At 40.6% G+C, this 19213-nt stretch overlaps 9 non-coding genes across 9 annotated transcripts; all 9 read left to right on the top strand.

The window, feature by feature from the left end:
- Positions 1-4386: 4386 nt before the first annotated feature.
- On the top strand, positions 4387-4468 carry trnal-aag. Its single transcript has one exon. It is a non-coding gene; the product is annotated as a tRNA-Leu (tRNA).
- Positions 4469-7873: 3405 nt separating this feature from the next.
- trnal-aag lies at positions 7874-7955 on the top strand. The gene has a single exon. It is a non-coding gene; the product is annotated as a tRNA-Leu (tRNA).
- A 705-nt stretch (positions 7956-8660) lies between these two features.
- Positions 8661-8742, top strand: trnal-aag. Its single transcript has one exon. It is a non-coding gene; the product is annotated as a tRNA-Leu (tRNA).
- A 724-nt stretch (positions 8743-9466) lies between these two features.
- On the top strand, positions 9467-9548 carry trnal-aag. Its single transcript has one exon. It is a non-coding gene; the product is annotated as a tRNA-Leu (tRNA).
- A 733-nt stretch (positions 9549-10281) lies between these two features.
- Positions 10282-10363, top strand: trnal-aag. The gene has a single exon. It is a non-coding gene; the product is annotated as a tRNA-Leu (tRNA).
- Positions 10364-11098: 735 nt separating this feature from the next.
- Positions 11099-11180, top strand: trnal-aag. The gene has a single exon. It is a non-coding gene; the product is annotated as a tRNA-Leu (tRNA).
- A 3406-nt stretch (positions 11181-14586) lies between these two features.
- Positions 14587-14668, top strand: trnal-aag. The gene has a single exon. It is a non-coding gene; the product is annotated as a tRNA-Leu (tRNA).
- Positions 14669-15401: 733 nt separating this feature from the next.
- trnal-aag lies at positions 15402-15483 on the top strand. Its single transcript has one exon. It is a non-coding gene; the product is annotated as a tRNA-Leu (tRNA).
- Positions 15484-16217: 734 nt separating this feature from the next.
- Positions 16218-16302, top strand: trnal-aag. Its single transcript has one exon. It is a non-coding gene; the product is annotated as a tRNA-Leu (tRNA).
- Positions 16303-19213: the final 2911 nt, after the last annotated feature.

Genomic DNA, 19213 nt, shown 5'->3' with positions numbered 1-19213 from the left:
TTATTGTTAGATAGCCGGCTAACTTATTGTTAGATAGCCGGCTAACTTATTGTTAGATAGCCGGCTAACTTATTGTTAGATAGCCGGCTAACTTATTGTTAGATAGCCGGCTAACTTATTGTTAGATAGCCGGTTAACTTATTGTTAGATAGCCGGCTAACTTATTGTTAGATAGCCGGCTAACTTATTGTTAGATAGCCGGCTAACTTATTGTTAGATAGCCGGCTAACTTATTGTTAGATAGCCGGCTAACTTATTGTTAGATAGCCGGCTAACTTATTGCTAGATAGCCGGCTAACTTATTGTTAGATAGCCGGCTAATTCATTGTTAGATAGCCGGTTAACTTATTGTTAGATAGCCAGCTAACTTATTGTTACATAGCCAGCTAACTTATTGTTAGATAGCCAGCAAACTTATTGTTAGATAGCCAGCTAACTTATTGTTAGATAGCCACCTAACTTATTATTAGATAGCCAGCTAACTTATTGTTAGATAGCCAGCTAACTTATTGTTAGATAGCCAGTTAACTTATTGTTAGATAGCCGGCTAACTTATTGTTAGATAGCCGGCTAACTTATTGTTAGATAGCCGGCTAACTTATTGTTAGATAGCCGGTTAACTTATTGTTAAATAGCCGGCTAACTTATTGTTAGATAGCCAGCTAACAAACCAGAAACAAACCAAAACATTGTTTAGAAAGTTTGTTTTAGTCACCTGGTTTGACAGATTAGTATATTTCAAATTCGTTTTTAAACATATGGGTTTGTTGGTGTTAAAATACACCAGTTATGCTATTTTGGACCACCAGACTGATGATGTCATGCAGCCTGTCGTTTTTGTGTTTATACTTTTTTTTAAACGACAACACATTTGATGACAATAGAATGTTCATGATGTCCCTGCGACAACTGTCTACAGACATGTCGATAGACGTAGTATAAACCAGCCTTTAGTCTTGAAATCTTTGGTTGTTTACTACACTACCATACTCACTCTGTTTAGCACATGGCCTCACATGTGAATCCTTAAAGAGATGGGTGGGGCTAAGGCTTAAGAGGGTGTGAACGATGCTGAAAGGGTGTAGACAAAGACGAGCTCTCCAGTAGGTGTACCAAAACATTCAAGGGGCCATTTTCTCAAAATTGTTCCTCAACTGCAGTGTATGATATACCATTTTCTAGCTCCGAGTCTCTACTTTACCATGTGACCTAGACACCCCAAACCAACGTTGGATTGATCACAGGGTAGGGACACATATTACACACCCTTTTGGTTTTCCCATAAAGAACACAATTGATATAAATATTTTAAATATGTCTATAGCTCTTCAACCACGTGACCTATCAGCCTTTATTTCAACTGTTCATTATTCCTATTATAAGTAGACAAGTTGCACACCCTTTGGTTTTCCCATAAAGAACTTACACAATTTATATGTGGTCCCGTATGGCTCAGTTGGTAGGGCATGGTGCTTGCAACGCCAGGGTTGTGGGTTCATTCCCCACGGGGGGACCAGGATGAATATGTATGAACTTTCCAATTTGTAAGTCGCTCTGGATAAGAGCGTCTGCTAAATGACTTAAATATAGATATTTAAAATATGTCTATAGCTCTTCAACCATGTGACCTATCAGCCTTTATTTCAACTGTTTATTATTTCTTATATAAGTAGACAAGTTGCACACCCTTTGGTTTTCTCATAGCATTTTAGCAACATTTGTAGAATATATATATATATATTTAAATGATTATATACATATATTCATATATTTAAATGATATATAATATATACTTATATATACTTAAATATACTTTTAAAAAAGTACTGAAAATTCAATAGCTCCTTCACAATGTGACCGAAACACCTCAAACCAACTTCAGGGTAGGTTTTCCCATAAAGCACGTTCATGTTTTCAGATAAATACTTGAAACTTTCTATAGCTCAACCATGTGACCTAACAATCTTCAACGACTGACGAGTTTGTGCCCCTGTTTCTAAGACAGTAACATTACTTACTAGTATTAATCAGATCTCCAGTATCTTCATCCTCCTCTTTCAACGTCACAGTAATCTCCCCCTCTTCCACTCCAAAAACAGCATCCTCCTCTTTCAGTCTGAAAGCTTCTTCTTCTTTCACTGTAACTTCTTCCACTGTAACTTCTTCCTCTTCTTTCACTATAACCTCCTCTTTCACTGTAACTTCTTCTTTCACTGTAACAGCCTCACCCTCTACTTCTTTTTTTACTGTGACAACCTCCTCTTCCTTTTCCTCTTTCACGAGACCCTCTTTCTCCGTCCAGCAGACCTCCTCTTCATTAGCACCGGGGTAGTAGTTTAGTGAGTTCATGGTCGGGGATGTTAACTAGCTAGATAGTTAGCATTAGCAAACAGCCTAGTGCTACTGCTAACTTAGCAAGCCATCTACCCAACAAACAACGTAAATAGATACGACAGAAGTATGTTCAAAACACACTGAATAATATATACCAAAACAGACTAAAGAGATGTAATGTTTTTGCCTTTGTCGGCTACGAAGCTGGCTGACTATACTTGTTATTGTTGAAGAAGCGTCCTCCTGTCCACTAGATTATACGTCACACTCTGGCAGCATCACCTGAGACTCACAACGCCATCTGCTGACTGGAGTGGGTAAAGCAGTTGAGAAAACTATTTTCAGACAAAACTTTTTTTATTTTATTGAAGTTTGATATTATGTGGAAACGTACAAAGATAAGAAGGCGTTGATTGATTAGTGCAGTGAAAATGTAAATACTGCACATCTGCATAAACATTTAAGGCAAATTCATATTAATTCCTTGAAACAGATAATATAAAAAATAACAGCTAGGTCAATACAATAAATAGCGTAACAATACATAGATGTATATAATGAACGTCCACTAGTGGCCAACACAATAAAAAAAACATGAAATTGCATTAATCAAATCCTTTTTACAATCATCAACAGGGTTTTCTCTGACATGGTGGATAAAATACTGCCAGGAACATTCATGAGGTAGTGAATGTTTTTCATTACATCTTATCAATGTCGTTATCAGAACAACGTCATCAAATTGTCGGATGCAACGTTCACGTTGACATAGCAAGTCGGACATTTCCAAGTTTCCTAGTTCCGACTAGCATGTGAACGCTTTTTATCACAGCCAGAAGGGGTAAACCCAGAAATATCACATGGTCTATGAATCTGAAGCAACCATTTAGAACTTCTCACCACCAAATATGGTGATTAGAGGAAGTCCAGTGGCAGGAAGTGGGAGAAGATGGCGCTAAACGAAACTTGGCCGACATTTTGCTAATTTTCTATTCTATGAAAAATTCGATCTCAATACAGTTTTTTGTTCCCAAAAAATATAATCTGTTAAGAACAGAGTGCACTAAATTTTGTAGAGTTGACCCTTTCTAAATTATTTTAAAAAGATTGCATTGCAAAAGAGTGCAAGGCGAATTGAGTTATTGCAAGCGCAATTCACAGAGTAGGCGTTTCCTAATGGAAATATGCAAATACATGCTAAAACACGCCAATAGAATCTCACTAGTTCGTGCTTGGCTCTGCCCACCTCCTTTGTTCTGTTCCACTGTGCATCATTAGCTGCCATTAGAAACAACAGCAATGATAAATCTTGCGTTAGTTATCAGTGGGCGCGTTCGAACGGATCACTTTTGTCAAGACATTGACTAACATCACCGCCTTCAAAGTGTGTTGCATTATGGGTATACAAATGTTTCCACAATTTCAAACATAAATAAATTAAATATCCTACTTGCTATAATATAGCTAATGTATTTATCTGGCTGTAATGTTGTGCTCCATGTTGAAGCCTACAATGTTTATTGTCTGTAACATTGTTGTCACCAAACAAATTCAACCATTGTGGATGGTATATTAACATAAAGTGTGACTAAAATGTAATACAGTACAATATTGTAGGTTACACATGGGTTATGGCGATTTCTACACTGCCAATTACAGAGTCAAGAGGTTTATGTAGTAAAAAAAATTGAGCTCAATGTTAAACAGTGGTGGAAAAAGTACCCAATTGTCATACTTGAGTAAAAGTAAAGATACCTTAATAGAAAATGACTCAATTAAAATTGAAAGTTAACTATTAAAATACCACTTGAGTAAAAGACTAAAAGTATTTGTTTTTAAATATACTTAAGTTTCAAAAAGTAAATATAATTGCTCAAATATAAATAATTTCAAATCTCTTATATTAAAAAAGAAAATCAAAAACGATGAAGGAAGAGCAACATGAGATCCATAAAGATTCTAAAGAAGAAAATTAAAAAGAAGACAAAGTTACAAGGGAGTGCCGATGCTCTAGGTAACTGACGGGAAAGTGTGAATATTTTGCTGAAGCAAGGTAGTGTGGCCGAGCGGTCTAAGGCGCTGGATTAAGCCTCCAGTCTCTACGGAGGCGTGGGTTCAAATCCCACCACTGCCATCTTTATTGAGTTTGTTTGCGCAAGCTATCACATGTTCTGCTTTTTTTCAGGGTTTTTACGTTCATGTAGGACCATGCAAGGGAGAAAATAACAAATGTTGTGTGGCACGGATGGGGTTGCAACTCACGCGTGCAGTCCATCGCCTTAACCAATCAGCCACCAAATCCTGTGCTCTCGCGGTGGCAGATGCACCTTCTACCGGTGGTTGTTTATGTCAAAGCCTTGATTGGAAACAAGGAAAGTTGGACTGGGGCGTGCGTCGATCCCAGCAGTCCATTTTAACAGTGGGTACTGTGGCCGAGCTGTCCAGAGAACCTGTTTAAGGATCCCAGTCTTTTCAGAGGTGTGGGTGCAAAGTCCACCGCTGCAACTTTTTCTCAGCAGAAAACTGTAATGGTTCTCAATAAGGCCACCAAGGATACCGGACAAATAAAGGGAATCCAGCCTTTACCCCAATTCCCACGTCTGTTATTGAAATTATCTGCTTCGTTTCTCAGATTCAATCTGCTTCAGACATAAAAGCAGAAACTAGTTATAAGTGTACACGAAGGAAGAAAGAGCAACATGAGATAAATTACGATTTTTAAAAAGAAAATCAAAAACGATGAAGGAAGAGCCACATGAGATCCATAAAGATTTTAAAGAAGAAAATTAAAAAGAAGACAAAGTTACAAGGGAGTGCCGATGCTCTAGGTAACTGACGGGAAAGTGTGAATATTTTACAAAAGTAGGGTAGTGTGGCTGAGCGGTCTAAGGCGCAGGATAAAGGCTCCAGTCTCTACGGAGGTGTGGGTTCAAATCCCACCACCACCATCTTTATTGAGTTTGTTTACGCAAGCTATGACATTTTCTGCTTTTTTTCAGGTTTTTACGTTCATGTAGGACCATGCAAGGGAGAAAATAACAAATGTTGTGTGGCACGGATGGGGTTGCAACTCACGCGTACAGTCCATCGCCTTAACCAATCAGCCACCAAGTCCTGTGCTCTCGCGGTGGCAGACGCACCTCCTACCGGTGGTTGTTTATGTCAAAGCCTTGATTGGAAACAAGGAAAGTTGGACTGGGCCGTGCGTCGATCCCAGCAGTCTATTTTAACAGTGGGTACTGTGGCCGAGCTGTCCAGAGCACCTGCTTTAAGGATCCCAGTCTTTTCAGAGGTGTGGGTGCAAAGTCCACCGCTGCAACTTTTTCTCAACAGAAAACAGTAATGGTTCTCAAACAAGGCCACCAAGGACACCGGACAAATAAAGGGAATCCAGCCTTTACCCTAATTCCCACGTCTGTTATTGAAATTATCTGCTTCGTTTCTCAGATTCAATCTGCTTCAGACATAAAAGCAGAAACTAATTATAATTGTACACGAAGGAAGAAAGAGCAACATGAGATAAATTAAGATTTAATAAAAAGAAAATCAAAAACGATGAAGGAAGAGCAACATGAGATCCATAAAGATTTTAACTTTTACCGCCTCAGAAACCCGGATCCGGGATCACCCCCCACCCCCCCCACACTGATTAGCATCGCTAGCATAGCGTCACAATTAAATAGTAGCATCTAAATATCATTAAATCACAAGTCCAAGACACCAAATGAAAGATACAGATCTTGTGAATAAAGCCACCATTTCAGATTTTTAAAATGTTTTACAGGGAAGACAAAATATGTAAATCTATTAGCTAACCCCGTTAGCAAAAGACACCACTTTTCTAACTCCATCAGTTTCTTACTCCATCAGGTGCTATCACCAATTCGGCCAAATAAAGATATTGATAGCCACTAACCAAGAAAAAACCTCATCAGATGACAGTCTGATAACATATTTATTGTATAGCATAGGTTTTGTTAGAAAAATGTGCATATTTCAGGTATAAATCATAGTTTGCAATTGCAGCCACCATCACAAATCTCCCCAAAGCGACTAGAATTACTACATAGAGCAACGTGTATTACCAATTTACTCATCATAAAACATTTCTTAAAAATACACAGCTCACAGCAATGGATAGACACAGATCTTGTGAATTCAGACAATATTTCAGATTTTCAAAGTGTCTTACAGCGAAAACACAATAAATCGTTATATTAGCATACCACATTTGCAAACGTTACCCGAGCATTGATTCAAGGCAAAATTAGCTATAGCGTTATCATCACCAAAATACATTAATTTTTTCACTAACCTTCTCAGAATTCTTCCGATGACACTCCTGTAACATCATATTACACAATCCATATAGAGTTTGATCGAAAATGTGCATATTTAGCGGCACAAATCGTGCTTACACAATGAAAATAGTGTCCAACTACTCAAGCAATCTGCCCGGCGCCATTTTGAAAATACAACTATTTTTATCGAAAACTATTCATAAACTTGACTAAAAAAATACAGGTTGGACATGAAATGAAAGATGCATTAGTTATTAATGCAACCGCTGAGTTAGATTTTTAAAATTAACGTTACTAGACATACAGTGTGCGTTACAGCCAGACTAGTGCCGCAATAATGGCGTCACTAGTCGCCATTATTGAGTTTACATTTTTCCACATAAAAACGGAATAACATCATAAATAGCTCTTACTTTTCGACGAGCTTCCATCAGAATCTTGGCCAAGTGGTCCTTTGTCCAAAAGAATCGTTGCTTGGTTGTAAAACGTTGCATTCAACTTCTGATATAGCAGCTAACAATAGCTAACAATAGCTATTTTGCCCCAACGTGTCCAAATCCTCAAGACGCAATACTGAGGAAATTCCGAAAAATAGCAATATACTCGCATAATCTGATATAACTCGGTTTAAAATAGCTTCGTTATGATGTTTCTAAAACCTATATCGAATTAAATTACAGACGGATACATCTAACGTTGATAATTGAGCGTTTGAAAATGGCATCCTGAGGTCCCTCTCTGCGCAATGGTCAGCGTCGAAAAGAAGGCGCACCTCACTCCTTGGCCTTTTATAACCTCTGAGAGCTACGTATAAAGCCCATTCCACTTCTCATTGGTTACTGACATCCAGGGGAAGGCGGGTGCAGTTCATGTCGTTCCATAGGATACACACAGACCTTTAAAACTGATCTGAGACCAGAGCTTCGCTCTCAGACCTTCGCAGTACCTGTCATGGATTTCGCTGTAGAAAGAGTTCTGGGTCACCCACAGACATAATTCCAACGGTTTATGAAACTAGAGAGTGTTTTCTATCCAATAGAATTAATAATATGCATATTGTACGAGCAAGAATTGAGTACGAGGCAGTTTAATTTGGCAACACCCAGAAAAAATAAATGCTAACTGCTCCCCCTATTGACAAAAGGTTAAAGAAGAAAATTAAAAAGAAGACAAAGTTACAAGGGAGTGCCGATGCTCTAGGTAACTGACGGGAAAGTGTGAACATTTTGCTAAAGCAGGGTAGTGTGGCCGAGCGGTCTAAGGCGCTGGATTAAGGCTCCAGTCTCTACGGAGGCGTGGGTTCAAATCCCACCACTGCCATCTTTATTGACTTTGTTTGCGCAAGCTATCAAATGTTCTGCTTTTTTTCAGGGTTTTTACGTTCATGTAGGACCATGCAAGGGAGAAAATAACAAATGTTGTGTGGCACGGATGGGGTTGCAACTCACGCGTACAGGTCCTGTGCTCTCGCTGTGGCAGACGCACCTCCTACCGGTGGTTGTTTATGTCAAAGCCTTGATTGGAAACAAGGAAAGTTGGACTGGGCCGTACGTCGATCCCAGCAGTCCATTTTAACAGTGGGTACTGTGGCCGAGCTGTCCAGAGCACTGGATTTAAGGATCCAGTCTTTTCAGAGGTGTGGGTGCAAAGTCCACCGCTGCAACTTTTTCTCAACAGAAAACAGTAATGGTTCTAAAACAAGGCCACCAAGGACACCGGACAAATAAAGGGAATCCAGCCTTTACCCTAATTCCCACGTCTGTTATTGAAATTATCTGCTGCGTTTCTCAGATTCAATCTGCTTCAGACATATAAGCAGAATCTAATTATAAGTGTACACGAAGGAAGAAAGAGCAACATGAGATAAATTAAGATTTAATAAAAGAAAATCAAAAACGATGAAGGAAGAGCAACATGAGATCCATAAAGATTCTAAAGAAGAAAATTAAAAAGAAGACAAAGTTACAAGGGAGTGCCGATGCTCTAGGTAACTGACGGGAAAGTGTGAACATTTTGCTAAAGCAGGGTAGTGTGGCCGAGCGGTCTAAGGCGCTGGATTAAGGCTCCAGTCTCTACGGAGGCGTGGGTTCAAATCCCACCACTGCCATCTTTGTTTGCGCAAGCTATCACATGTTCTGCTTTTTTTCAGGGTTTTTACGTTCATGTAGGACCATGCAAGGGAGAAAATAACAAATGTTGTGTGGCACGGATGGGGTTGCAACTCACGCGTGCAGTCCATCACCTTAACCAATCAGCCACCAGGTCCTGTGCTCTCGCGGTGGCAGACGCACCTCCTACCGGTGGTTGTTTATGTCAAAGCCTTGATTGGAAACAAGGAAAGTTGGACTGGGCCGTACGTCGATCCCAGCAGTCCATTTTAACAGTGGGTACTGTGGCCGAGCTGTCCAGAGCACTGGATTTAAGGATCCAGTCTTTTCAGAGGTGTGGGTGCAAAGTCCACCGCTGCAACTTTTTCTCAACAGAAAACTGTAATGGTTCTCAAACAAGGCCACCAAGGACACCGGACAAATAAAGGGAATCCAGCCTTTACCCTAATTCCCACGTCTGTTATTGAAATTATCTGCTGCGTTTCTCAGATTCAATCTGCTTCAGACATATAAGCAGAATCTAATTATAAGTGTACACGAAGGAAGAAAGAGCAACATGAGATAAATTAAGATTTAATAAAAGAAAATCAAAAACGATGAAGGAAGAGCAACATGAGATCCATAAAGATTCTAAAGAAGAAAATTAAAAAGAAGACAAAGTTACAAGGGAGTGCCGATGCTCTAGGTAACTGACGGGAAAGTGTGAACATTTTGCTAAAGCAGGGTAGTGTGGCCGAGCGGTCTAAGGCGCTGGATTAAGGCTCCAGTCTCTACGGAGGCGTGGGTTCAAATCCCACCACTACCATCTTTATTGAGTTTGTTTGCGCAAGCTATCAAATGTTCTGCTTTTTTTAGGGTTTTTACGTTCATGTAGGACCATGCAAGGGAGAAAATAACAAATGTTGTGTGGCACGGATGGGGTTGCAACTCACGCGTACAGTCCATCGCCTTAACCAATCAGCCACCAAGTCCTGTGCTCTCGCGGTGGCAGACGCACCTCCTACCGGTGGTTGTTTATGTCAAAGCCTTGATTGGAAACAAGGAAAGTTGGACTGGGCCGTGCGTCGATCCCAGCAGTCCATTTTAACAGTGGGTACTGTGGCCGAGCTGTCCAGAGCACCTGCTTTAAGGATCCCAGTCTTTTCAGAGGTGTGGGTGCAAAGTCCACCGCTGCAACTTTTTCTCAACAGAAAACAGTAATGGTTCTCAAACAAGGCCACCAAGGACACCGGACAAATAAAGGGAATCCAGCCTTTACCCTAATTCCCACGTCTGTTATTGAAATTATCTGCTGCGTTTCTCAGATTCAATCTGCTTCAGACATATAAGCAGAATCTAATTATAAGTGTACACGAAGGAAGAAAGAGCAACATGAGATAAATTAAGATTTAATAAAAGAAAATCAAAAACGATGAAGGAAGAGCAACATGAGATCCATAAAGATTCTAAAGAAGAAAATTAAAAAGAAGACAAAGTTACAAGGGAGTGCTGATGCTCTAGGTAACTGACGGGAAAGTGTGAACATTTTGCTAAAGCAAGGTAGTGTGGCCGAGCGGTCTAAGGCGCTGGATTAAGGCTCCAGTCTCTACGGAGGCGTGGGTTCAAATCCCACCACTGCCATCTTTATTGACTTTGTTTGCGCAAGCTATCACATGTTCTGCTTTTTTTCAGGGTTTTTACGTTCATGTAGGACCATGCAAGGGAGAAAATAACAAATGTTGTGTGGCACGGATGGGGTTGCAACTCACGCGTGCAGTCCATCGCCTTAACCAATCAGCCACCAAGTCCTGTGCTCTCGCGGTGGCAGACGCACCTCCTACCGGTGGTTGTTTATGTCAAAGCCTTGATTGGAAACAAGGAAAGTTGGACTGGGCCGTGCGTCGATCCCAGCAGTCCATTTTAACAGTGGGTACTGTGGCCGAGCTGTCCAGAGCACCTGCTTTAAGGATCCCAGTCTTTTCAGAGGTGTGGGTGCAAAGTCCACCGCTGCAACTTTTTCTCAACAGAAAACAGTAATGGTTCTCAAACAAGGCCACCAAGGACACCGGACAAATAAAGGGAATCCAGCCTTTACCCTAATTCCCACGTCTGTTATTGAAATTATCTGCTGCGTTTCTCAGATTCAATCTGCTTCAGACATAAAAGCAGAAACTAATTATAATTGTACACGAAGGAAGAAAGAGCAACATGAGATAAATTAAGATTTAATAAAAAGAAAATCAAAAACGATGAAGGAAGAGCAACATGAGATCCATAAAGATTTTAAAGAAGAAAATTAAAAAGAAGACAAAGTTACAAGGGAGTGCCGATGCTCTAGGTAACTGACGGGAAAGTGTGAACATTTTGCTAAAGCAGGGTAGTGTGGCCGAGCGGTCTAAGGCGCTGGATTAAGGCTCCAGTCTCTACGGAGGCGTGGGTTCAAATCCCACCACTGCCATCTTTATTGACTTTGTTTGCGCAAGCTATCACATGTTCTGCTTTTTTTCAGGGTTTTTACGTTCATGTAGGACCATGCAAGGGAGAAAATAACAAATGTTGTGTGGCACGGATGGGGTTGCAACTCACGCGTACAGTCCATCGCCTTAACCAATCAGCCACCAAGTCCTGTGCTCTCGCGGTGGCAGACGCACCTCCTACCGGTGGTTGTTTATGTCAAAGCCTTGATTGGAAACAAGGAAAGTTGGACTGGGCCGTATGTCGATCCCAGCAGTCCATTTTAACAGTGGGTACTGTGGCCGAGCTGTCCAGAGCACTGGATTTAAGGATCCAGTCTTTTCAGAGGTGTGGGTGCAAAGTCGACCGCTGCAACTTTTTCTCAACAGAAAACTGTAATGGTTCTCAAACAAGGCCACCAAGGACACCGGACAAATAAAGGGAATCCAGCCTTTACCCTAATTCCCACGTCTGTTATTGAAATTATCTGCTTCGTTTCTCAGATTCAATCTGCTTCAGACATAAAAGCAGAAACTAGTTATAAGTGTACACGAAGGAAGAAAGAGCAACATGAGATAAATTACGATTTTTAAAAAGAAAATCAAAAACGATGAAGGAAGAGCCACATGAGATCCATAAAGATTTTAAAGAAGAAAATTAAAAAGAAGACAAAGTTACAAGGGAGTGCCGATGCTCTAGGTAACTGACGGGAAAGTGTGAATATTTTACAAAAGTAGGGTAGTGTGGCTGAGCGGTCTAAGGCGCAGGATAAAGGCTCCAGTCTCTACGGAGGTGTGGGTTCAAATCCCACCACCGCCATCTTTATTGAGTTTGTTTACGCAAGCTATGACATTTTCTGCTTTTTTTCAGGTTTTTACGTTCATGTAGGACCATGCAAGGGAGAAAATAACAAATGTTGTGTGGCACGGATGGGGTTGCAACTCACGCGTACAGTCCATCGCCTTAACCAATCAGCCACCAAGTCCTGTGCTCTCGCGGTGGCAGACGCACCTCCTACTGGTGGTTGTTTATGTCAAAGCCTTGATTGGAAACAAGGAAAGTTGGACTGGGCCGTGCGTCGATCCCAGCAGTCCATTTTAACAGTGGGTACTGTGGCCGAGCTGTCCAGAGCACCTGCTTTAAGGATCCCAGTCTTTTCAGAGGTGTGGGTGCAAAGTCCACCGCTGCAACTTTTTCTCAACAGAAAACAGTAATGGTTCTCAAACAAGGCCACCAAGGACACCGGACAAATAAAGGGAATCCAGCCTTTACCCTAATTCCCACGTCTGTTATTGAAATTATCTGCTTCGTTTCTCAGATTCAATCTGCTTCAGACATAAAAGCAGAAACTAATTATAATTGTACACGAAGGAAGAAAGAGCAACATGAGATAAATTAAGATTTAATAAAAAGAAAATCAAAAACGATGAAGGAAGAGCAACATGAGATCCATAAAGATTTTAACTTTTACCGCCTCAGAAACCCGGATCCGGGATCACCCCCCACCCCCCCCACACTGATTAGCATCGCTAGCATAGCGTCACAATTAAATAGTAGCATCTAAATATCATTAAATCACAAGTCCAAGACACCAAATGAAAGATACAGATCTTGTGAATAAAGCCACCATTTCAGATTTTTAAAATGTTTTACAGGGAAGACAAAATATGTAAATCTATTAGCTAACCCCGTTAGCAAAAGACACCACTTTTCTAACTCCATCAGTTTCTTACTCCATCAGGTGCTATCACCAATTCGGCCAAATAAAGATATTGATAGCCACTAACCAAGAAAAAACCTCATCAGATGACAGTCTGATAACATATTTATTGTATAGCATAGGTTTTGTTAGAAAAATGTGCATATTTCAGGTATAAATCATAGTTTGCAATTGCAGCCACCATCACAAATCTCCCCAAAGCGACTAGAATTACTACATAGAGCAACGTGTATTACCAATTTACTCATCATAAAACATTTCTTAAAAATACACAGCTCACAGCAATGGATAGACACAGATCTTGTGAATTCAGACAATATTTCAGATTTTCAAAGTGTCTTACAGCGAAAACACAATAAATCGTTATATTAGCATACCACATTTGCAAACGTTACCCGAGCATTGATTCAAGGCAAAATTAGCTATAGCGTTATCATCACCAAAATACATTAATTTTTTCACTAACCTTCTCAGAATTCTTCCGATGACACTCCTGTAACATCATATTACACAATCCATATAGAGTTTGATCGAAAATGTGCATATTTAGCGGCACAAATCGTGCTTACACAATGAAAATAGTGTCCAACTACTCAAGCAATCTGCCCGGCGCCATTTTGAAAATACAACTATTTTTATCGAAAACTATTCATAAACTTGACTAAAAAAATACAGGTTGGACATGAAATGAAAGATGCATTAGTTATTAATGCAACCGCTGAGTTAGATTTTTAAAATTAACGTTACTAGACATACAGTGTGCGTTACAGCCAGACTAGTGCCGCAATAATGGCGTCACTAGTCGCCATTATTGAGTTTACATTTTTCCACATAAAAACGGAATAACATCATAAATAGCTCTTACTTTTCGACGAGCTTCCATCAGAATCTTGGCCAAGTGGTCCTTTGTCCAAAAGAATCGTTGCTTGGTTGTAAAACGTTGCATTCAACTTCTGATATAGCAGCTAACAATAGCTAACAATAGCTATTTTGCCCCAACGTGTCCAAATCCTCAAGACGCAATACTGAGGAAATTCCGAAAAATAGCAATATACTCGCATAATCTGATATAACTCGGTTTAAAATAGCTTCGTTATGATGTTTCTAAAACCTATATCGAATTAAATTACAGACGGATACATCTAACGTTGATAATTGAGCGTTTGAAAATGGCATCCTGAGGTCCCTCTCTGCGCAATGGTCAGCGTCGAAAAGAAGGCGCACCTCACTCCTTGGCCTTTTATAACCTCTGAGAGCTACGTATAAAGCCCATTCCACTTCTCATTGGTTACTGACATCCAGGGGAAGGCGGGTGCAGTTCATGTCGTTCCATAGGATACACACAGACCTTTAAAACTGATCTGAGACCAGAGCTTCGCTCTCAGACCTTCGCAGTACCTGTCATGGATTTCGCTGTAGAAAGAGTTCTGGGTCACCCACAGACATAATTCCAACGGTTTATGAAACTAGAGAGTGTTTTCTATCCAATAGAATTAATAATATGCATATTGTACGAGCAAGAATTGAGTACGATGCAGTTTAATTTGGCAACACCCAGAAAAAATAAATGCTAACTGCTCCCCCTATTGACAAAAGGTTAAAGAAGAAAATTAAAAAGAAGACAAAGTTACAAGGGAGTGCCGATGCTCTAGGTAACTGACGGGAAAGTGTGAACATTTTGCTAAAGCAGGGTAGTGTGGCCGAGCGGTCTAAGGCGCTGGATTAAGGATCCAGTCTCTACGGAGGCGTGGGTTCAAATCCCACCACTGCCATCTTTATTGAGTTTGTTTGCGCAAGCTATCAAATGTTCTGCTTTTTTTCAGGGTTTTTACGTTCATGTAGGACCATGCAAGGGAGAAAATAACAAATGTTGTGTGGCACGGATGGGGTTGCAACTCACGCGTACAGTCCATCGCCTTAACCAATCAGCCACCAAGTCCTGTGCTCTCGCTGTGGCAGACGCACCTCCTACCGGTGGTTGTTTATGTCAAAGCCTTGATTGGAAACAAGGAAAGTTGGACTGGGCCGTACGTCGATCCCAGCAGTCCATTTTAACAGTGGGTACTGTGGCCGAGCTGTCCAGAGCACTGGATTTAAGGATCCAGTCTTTTCAGAGGTGTGGGTGCAAAGTCCACCGCTGCAACTTTTTCTCAACAGAAAACAGTAATGGTTCTAAAACAAGGCCACCAAGGACACCGGACAAATAAAGGGAATCCAGCCTTTACCCTAATTCCCACGTCTGTTATTGAAATTATCTGCTGCGTTTCTCAGATTCAATCTGCTTCAGACATATAAGCAGAATCTAATTATAAGTGTACACGAAGGAAGAAAGAGCAACATGAGATAAATTAAGATTTAATAAAAGAAAATCAAAAACGATGAAGGAAGAGCAACATGAGATCCATAAAGATTCTAAAGAAGAAAATTAAAAAGAAGACAAAGTTACAAGGGAGTGCCGATGCTCTAGGTAACTGACGGGAAAGTGTGAACATTTTGCTAAAGCAGGGTAGTGTGGCCGAGCGGTCTAAGGCGCTGGATTAAGGCTCCAGTCTCTACGGAGGCGTGGGTTCAAATCCCACCACTGCCATCTTTATTGAGTTTGTTTGCGCAAGCTATCAAATGTTCTGCTTTTTTTAGGGTTTTTACGTTCATGTAGGACCATGCAAGGGAGAAAATAACAAATGTTGTGTGGCACGGATGGGGTTGCAACTCACGCGTACAGTCCATCGCCTTAACCAATCAGCCACCAAGTCCTGTGCTCTCGCGGTGGCAGACGCACCTCCTACCGGTGGTTGTTTATGTCAAAGCCTTGATTGGAAACAAGGAAAGTTGGATTGGGCCGTGCGTCGATCCCAGCAGTCCATTTTAACAGTGGGTACTGTGGCCGAGCTGTCCAGAGCACCTGCTTTAAGGATCCCAGTCTTTTCAGAGGTGTGGGTGCAAAGTCCACCGCTGCAACTTTTTCTCAACAGAAAACAGTAATGGTTCTCAAACAAGGCCACCAAGGACACCGGACAAATAAAGGGAATCCAGCCTTTACCCTAATTCCCACGTCTGTTATTGAAATTATCTGCTGCGTTTCTCAGATTCAATCTGCTTCAGACATAAAAGCAGAAACTAATTATAATTGTACACGAAGGAAGAAAGAGCAACATGAGATAAATTAAGATTTAATAAAAAGAAAATCAAAAACGATGAAGGAAGAGCAACATGAGATCCATAAAGATTTTAAAGAAGAAAATTAAAAAGAAGACAAAGTTACAAGGGAGTGCCGATGCTCTAGGTAACTGACGGGAAAGTGTGAACATTTTGCTAAAGCAGGGTAGTGTGGCCGAGAGGTCTAAGGCGCTGGATTAAGGCTCCAGTCTCTACGGAGGCGTGGGTTCAAATCCCACCACTGCAATCTTTATTGAGTTTGTTTGCGCAAGCTATCAAATGTTCTGCTTTTTTTCAGGGTTTTTACGTTCATGTAGGACCATGCAAGGGAGAAAATAACAAATGTTGTGTGGCACGGATGGGGTTGCAACTAACACGTGCAGTCCATCGCCTTAACCAATCAGCCACCAAGTCCTGTGCTCTCGCGGTGGCAGACGCACCTCCTACCGGTGGTTGTTTATGTCAAAGCCTTGATTGGAAACAAGGAAAGTTGGACTGGGCCGTACGTCGATCCCAGCAGTCCATTTTAACAGTGGGTACTGTGGCCGAGCTGTCCAGAGCACTGGATTTAAGGATCCAGTCTTTTCAGAGGTGTGGGTGCAAAGTCCACCGCTGCAACTTTTTCTCAACAGAAAACAGTAATGGTTCTAAAACAAGGCCACCAAGGACACCGGACAAATAAAGGGAATCCAGCCTTTACCCTAATTCCCACGTCTGTTATTGAAATTATCTGCTGCGTTTCTCAGATTCAATCTGCTTCAGACATATAAGCAGAATCTAATTATAAGTGTACACGAAGGAAGAAAGAGCAACATGAGATAAATTAAGATTTAATAAAAGAAAATCAAAAACGATGAAGGAAGAGCCACATGAGATCCATAAAGATTTTAAAGAAGAAAATTAAAAAGAAGACAAAGTTACAAGGGAGTGCCGATGCTCTAGGTAACTGACGGGAAAGTGTGAATATTTTACAAAAGTAGGGTAGTGTGGCTGAGCGGTCTAAGGCGCAGGATAAAGGCTCCAGTCTCTACGGAGGTGTGGGTTCAAATCCCACCACCACCATCTTTATTGAGTTTGTTTACGCAAGCTATGACATTTTCTGCTTTTTTTCAGGTTTTTACGTTCATGTAGGACCATGCAAGGGAGAAAATAACAAATGTTGTGTGGCACGGATGGGGTTGCAACTCACGCGTACAGTCCATCGCCTTAACCAATCAGCCACCAAGTCCTGTGCTCTCGCGGTGGCAGACGCACCTCCTACCGGTGGTTGTTTATGTCAAAGCCTTGATTGGAAACAAGGAAAGTTGGACTGGGCCGTGCGTCGATCCCAGCAGTCTATTTTAACAGTGGGTACTGTGGCCGAGCTGTCCAGAGCACCTGCTTTAAGGATCCCAGTCTTTTCAGAGGTGTGGGTGCAAAGTCCACCGCTGCAACTTTTTCTCAACAGAAAACAGTAATGGTTCTCAAACAAGGCCACCAAGGACACCGGACAAATAAAGGGAATCCAGCCTTTACCCTAATTCCCACGTCTGTTATTGAAATTATCTGCTTCGTTTCTCAGATTCAATCTGCTTCAGACATAAAAGCAGAAACTAATTATAATTGTACACGAAGGAAGAAAGAGCAACATGAGATAAATTAAGATTTAATAAAAAGAAAATCAAAAACGATGAAGGAAGAGCAACATGAGATCCATAAAGATTTTAACTTTTACCGCCTCAGAAACCCGGATCCGGGATCACCCCCCACCCCCCCCACACTGATTAGCATCGCTAGCATAGCGTCACAATTAAATAGTAGCATCTAAATATCATTAAATCACAAGTCCAAGACACCAAATGAAAGATACAGATCTTGTGAATAAAGCCACCATTTCAGATTTTTAAAATGTTTTACAGGGAAGACAAAATATGTAAATCTATTAGCTAACCCCGTTAGCAAAAGACACCACTTTTCTAACTCCATCAGTTTCTTACTCCATCAGGTGCTATCACCAATTCGGCCAAATAAAGATATTGATAGCCACTAACCAAGAAAAAACCTCATCAGATGACAGTCTGATAACATATTTATTGTATAGCATAGGTTTTGTTAGAAAAATGTGCATATTTCAGGTATAAATCATAGTTTGCAATTGCAGCCACCATCACAAATCTCCCCAAAGCGACTAGAATTACTACATAGAGCAACGTGTATTACCAATTTACTCATCATAAAACATTTCTTAAAAATACACAGCTCACAGCAATGGATAGACACAGATCTTGTGAATTCAGACAATATTTCAGATTTTCAAAGTGTCTTACAGCGAAAACACAATAAATCGTTATATTAGCATACCACATTTGCAAACGTTACCCGAGCATTGATTCAAGGCAAAATTAGCTATAGCGTTATCATCACCAAAATACATTAATTTTTTCACTAACCTTCTCAGAATTCTTCCGATGACACTCCTGTAACATCATATTACACAATCCATATAGAGTTTGATCGAAAATGTGCATATTTAGCGGCACAAATCGTGCTTACACAATGAAAATAGTGTCCAACTACTCAAGCAATCTGCCCGGCGCCATTTTGAAAATACAACTATTTTTATCGAAAACTATTCATAAACTTGACTAAAAAAATACAGGTTGGACATGAAATGAAAGATGCATTAGTTATTAATGCAACCGCTGAGTTAGATTTTTAAAATTAACGTTACTAGACATACAGTGTGCGTTACAGCCAGACTAGTGCCGCAATAATGGCGTCACTAGTCGCCATTATTGAGTTTACATTTTTCCACATAAAAACGGAATAACATCATAAATAGCTCTTACTTTTCGACGAGCTTCCATCAGAATCTTGGCCAAGTGGTCCTTTGTCCAAAAGAATCGTTGCTTGGTTGTAAAACGTTGCATTCAACTTCTGATATAGCAGCTAACAATAGCTAACAATAGCTATTTTGCCCCAACGTGTCCAAATCCTCAAGACGCAATACTGAGGAAATTCCGAAAAATAGCAATATACTCGCATAATCTGATATAACTCGGTTTAAAATAGCTTCGTTATGATGTTTCTAAAACCTATATCGAATTAAATTACAGACGGATACATCTAACGTTGATAATTGAGCGTTTGAAAATGGCATCCTGAGGTCCCTCTCTGCGCAA

Source organism: Salvelinus namaycush, unplaced genomic scaffold (genome assembly GCF_016432855.1).
Source record: "Salvelinus namaycush isolate Seneca unplaced genomic scaffold, SaNama_1.0 Scaffold62, whole genome shotgun sequence".
In the NCBI taxonomy this organism is placed as follows: domain Eukaryota; kingdom Metazoa; phylum Chordata; class Actinopteri; order Salmoniformes; family Salmonidae; genus Salvelinus; species Salvelinus namaycush.
The sequence above is the reverse complement of the archived record's forward strand: the minus strand, read 5'-3'. Positions and strand labels throughout refer to the sequence as shown.